This window comes from Coturnix japonica, chromosome 36 (genome assembly GCF_054131305.1).
Source record: "Coturnix japonica strain WE chromosome 36, WE-NBRP24, whole genome shotgun sequence".
Taxonomy (NCBI): Eukaryota; Metazoa; Chordata; class Aves; order Galliformes; family Phasianidae; genus Coturnix; species Coturnix japonica.
The window spans coordinates 818,142-823,215 of record NC_140698.1 but is presented as its reverse complement, the minus strand read 5'-3'; positions in this window follow the sequence as shown (position 1 = coordinate 823,215).

The following is a 5,074-nucleotide window of genomic DNA, read 5'->3' as shown; positions in this document are numbered from 1 at the left end:
ACCATCCATACATGGACCAAGTATGCGTATGGTAAGGGGAACTCATAAGTCCCAAGGAGACATCTTACACAGTTTACAGCCATACGTGCTGCTCCTAGGGAGGTGAGCTCATGGCTTTGGTTGCCAGCTGGGGTAGGAAGACTCCTTGGGTGAGTTCCTAGGAAAGCGAACTGTCTGTCATATGAATGGAAACAAGAGCGAGAACTCTCTCAGAGGTGGTTGGCAATAGGACAGACCTAGGTTGGACTCTCCTACAGGTATGGGATATAATGGATATCCTGTCAAATGGTAACCTGGGTTCTCCAAGTTGTAATCATGGGGTTTATAGGCTGCATGTCCAATGTTATCATCTGCTGTAAGTGTTTGGTACCGTGTGTCAAGCTGACTCTGGAAAAAACCTTAAAGTTTGCAACTGGTTGACCAGGGTAACAGGCTGCCCAGGGAGGTGGTGGAGTCTCCTTCTCTGGAGATATTTAAAACCCTCCTGGACGCCTACCTGTGTGACATGGTGTAGGGAGATTGCTTTGGCAGGGGGGTTGGACTCGATGATCTCTAGAGGTCCCTTCCAACCCCTACAACTCTGTGATTCTGTGATTTTGTAATTCCAGCTAGAAGACGTTGTCAGCATTGTGTGTTATGAATAAACCATGGTTTTTGATCTAAATGTCAGAGTGAGTGTGCTGTGAGTGAGACACAGAACAGCTGCAGGGCGAGTGCCGAGTCCTGATCCATATTTCCTTCCTCCTGTGAGGGAAATGGCCAGAGATGGACAAAGTGAGAGACCCTGTGTTGTCTGTCCACTCATATGTGCTTTCTGCTTGTATATAAGAAGATGGGAATTTGTACTCTATAGATTAGGAAGAAGGTCCTGAGGAGAGGTGTAGATTCCACCCAAACAATGAGTGTCAGCCCATTTATGTCATACTATGTACTGCTTTCAAGGAAGTATGAGAGAGATGTTGGCCAAACAATGCTGGTTCTGTGGCGAGGACTTTATAACTGAACAATACAGATTGTGAATAGAAAGATATATGGTATTAAGGGTGTTTAAGGGAATTAAAGAACTGAATTGTTTGACAAACCGTTTTGAAGGTATAAGAAAGTGTAATTGTTAATGGCATATGGAAGTTTACTTGATGATATGTGGAAGTGTAAATGAGGGTAGAAGTAGTGCAATAGTGGAAACTGGCTTTGACTGATGGAGTACAGGAGCTGGGTCAAAGCAACCCAGAAGTCAGAGGAAGACTTCTGGCAAGTCTCAAAATTTAACTTGATGATATGTGGAAGTGTAAATGAGGGTAGAAGTAGTGCAATAGTGGAAACTGGCTTTGACTGATGGAGTACAGGAGCTGGGTCAAAGCAACCCAGAAGTCTGAGGAAGACTTCTGGCTTCATCCCAACGACCACTGGGGCAAGACCCCCCACTACGGACTGTGCACGCATCAGTAGGAGGGACAGCATGTAAACAAGTTCCCAGATAAACAATGAATATGTTAATGATATCTCAGAAATTTGATGAATATCACAGTATCACAGTATCACAGTCTCGTGCGGGTTGGAAGGGACCTTAGAGATCATCGAGTCCAACCCCCAGGATTTGAACCTCCTGTGTAGCAGAGTGGCACTTCTACCACCTGTGCCACAGGGGGGATTCGAACCCAGGCTCCAGTGTTGCAAAGCAGCATTCCTACCACTGTGCCACCGGGGCACACATATGTATACACTTGCTATATAACTTTGTAACGCTCCTTCCTTTCGGTGTGCATGATAGGAGGAGTGATTCCCCATGTGCCCAGTGCTGAATAAACACATACCTGCTTTATAACCTATCTCTGGTTATAGAGTCTGATTCTGCATGTCAATTTTGGTGACCCAGATGGAACAATCTCTGCTTGGCTGTGGGACCAGCTGAGAGAGGGAATGCCTTTGGCATGCCCCGAGATTTCTCGGAAGGACTCCCCTTCCTCACCTGATCACCACAGGAGCAGACAAGGACCATCCATCGGCGGAAAGGTATGTGTATGGGATAAGGGTAGCCCGTAAGCTGTAAGGAGACGTCCTACGCGGGATATAACAAAGCGGTTGTTGCTTCCCCTGGCCGAGTGAGCTCACAGATTTGGTTGGTTGCCAGCTGGGGTAGGAAGACTCCTTGGGAGTTCCTACAAAGGGACCCATAAGTCGTACATGGGGAACATAAGTCGTATGTGTGGAACATAATTTGTACGCAGGGAACATAAGTTGTATGCAGGGAAAAGGCATCTTGTGGAATGATTTGTGAATTTCTGGGACCATAGTAGTGGGAGCTACAGGTTGCCTTATTACTGTTATCATCAGTGAAAATTATAAAGTTGTTATTGCTGCTATTACCACCTATTGTTTGTGGCCAGTTACCGTGTATTTGAGTAACTGCTATCAAAGCGCTAGTAAAAGGGTCTGCAGCTCTGACTCAGTGAAGTGTGAAGCCGGCAGTGTATGTGATTGAGAGTATGAAATATATGGTTGTCTGATTGTTTGTTTACATATGATAGATAAAATTGCTGCTAATACTCATAATAGTTTGCATACAAGTGTGAGTGAGTTGGAGTTCTTGCCTTGTAAGTTGGTTTTCCCGTAAGAGAAATGGTTGGCGTGTTTTAGGGAGGAACTGAAGTGATTGTGTGTGTTATATGAGTAAATGAATTATTTGGAGTAGAATGAGAATGGAAGAGTATAGTTTATAAATTATAGTGACAGACCAGAGGAACAGTGTCATTTTCACAGAACTAGAGAGTGTTATCCTGTATACGTGATAATTTGTTTAGTCTGTACAGAAATATATTAAGGTTGTTGGTGTCATTTGTACCCAGAGTGCAGGTGCGACTGGTGGAACGAGTTTGCAGAATTGTTTTGGGGAAATTTTGAAGTACGAGGAGTTATCTGTGGGGACTCCTAGAGGATAGTGAACCAACAGAGGAGCACAATGTGGAGTTTGCAAGGAAAGGACATACCTGAGAAAACTCCCCTCAGGTGTATTTTAGCACACTGGCAAGAAATTGCAGGAGAGCCAGGGGGTAGCCTGAGTAAAAAGACGCTGATAAAGTACTGCAATCAGTGGTGGTTATTGTGTGAGTTAGAATATGGGGAAAAGTGGCCCCTGAATGGCACTTCAGATTAACAGCATTGCAGGAGGTGGGGCCAAGGGCAGTAAGAAGGCTGCTTGAGAAAGAACAGTGTGCCATCTGTAGGGAAAAAAAAAAAAAAAAAAAGGACAGTGGAAAAAGAATGCCCACAGAAAAGGGAGGGGGCCTGGGTTAAGATCCAAGCCCCAGTGAAAAGGGACTGACATGAACCTGGGGAATCTACCCTAGCGGATCCACTGGATAAAATAAAGCTAGGGAATGAAAAACAAAGAGGAGAATTTTTGGTGCATACAGGAGCTACTTATTCTGTTTTAAATGAATCCTCAATGACACTGAGTGAAGATTTTGTGATGGTAAAATGGGCCACAGGTCAAACAGAAAGGCATATATTTCTAAACTATTGAAGTTTGACTTGGGAAAACAGATGGGAATACATAGATTCCTATATATGCCAGATTCACCAAAATGTCTTCTAGGGTGAGACTTATTGGAACAGCTGGAAGCAGAAGTGAAATTTGAAGAGGGGAAAATAACATTTAAAGTAAAGGAAGAGCCTGCAATAGAACTACTTAGCTTGGCCTTAATAACTACCCCAACAAGTACAGAGATACCAGAATAAGTAAGGGACCAGGTTTACCTAGGAGTATAGGAAGTTGAAACCCTAGGCCAAGCTAAAAATGCATCCACTGTAGTAATAAAAATCAAGCCAGGGAGTCAGCTCCCACGAATTAAACAATACTCCCCAAGGACAAAAGATAGAGAGGGACCAATAATTGACCAATTCATAAAGCATGGCCTGCTGGTAGAGTGTGTAACCAATGTTACCAGTCAAAAAGCCTGATAGAAGTTATAGAATTGTCCAAGACCTAAGGGCAATCAATAAAATAACAGAGGACTTATACCCTCTGGTAGCTAATACATATACTCTGCTCACCAAGTTATCCACTGAACTAATACATGGTTTACTGTCTTGGATTTGAAGGATGCTTTTTCTGCTTACCACTAGCCATGGAAAGCAAGCTGTTATTTGCTTTTGAATGGGAAAATCTGAGTACAGGACAAAAATCGCAGCTTGCATGGACTGTGCTTCCACAAGGATTTAAGAACAGTCCTGTGATATTTGGGAATCAGTTGGCAAAGGACTTGGAGCAGTGGGAGCGCCCATCTGATGCAGGGGTATTATTACAATATGTGGATGATCTTTTAATAGCTACAGAAACAAAGGAGTCATATCTGAAGTGGACAGTTAGTTTGTTGAATTTCCTTGGACTTAACCAGTATCAAGTTTCCCCACAGAAGGCACAGGTGGCTCAACAGCAAGTGACGCACCTGGGATATGAGATGGCTGCAGGGATGCGGATGCTGGGACCTGCCCGGAAGGAGGCTATTTGTCAAACCCCTGAGCCACGCACCTCCAGAGAGTTGCGGACATTCTTCGGAATGACAGGATGGTGCTGTTTATGGATACCTAACTACGGAATAACGGTAAAGCCGCTCTACGCGATGCCAAAATCTTTCCCAAAGGATCTGATTTGGGATGGGGAGGCCAGAAGTGCATTTCAGCAGTTGAAACAGGAGTTGATGAAGGCCCCAGTATTGGTACTCCCAGATGTCACTAAGCCCTTTCTGCTATACTCCTATGAAAAACAGGGGATAGCCTTGGGAGTTCCAGCCTAAAATCTTGGACCATATCGGAGGGCAGTAGCTTACTTCTCTAAACAGCTTGATAAAAGCAAAGGATGGCCTGGATGCCTAAGGGTTGTGGCTGCCTTGGTAATCAATATCCAAGAGGAACGGACGTTTCCAATGGGGCAGAAGATAACTGCATTGGTATCCCACATGGTCTCTACAGTGCTGGAGGTAAAAGGGAGACATTGGCTTTCCCCTCAGAGATTTCTGAAATATCAAGCCATTCCAGCAGAACAAGATGATGTAGAAATAACAGTAAAAAATAT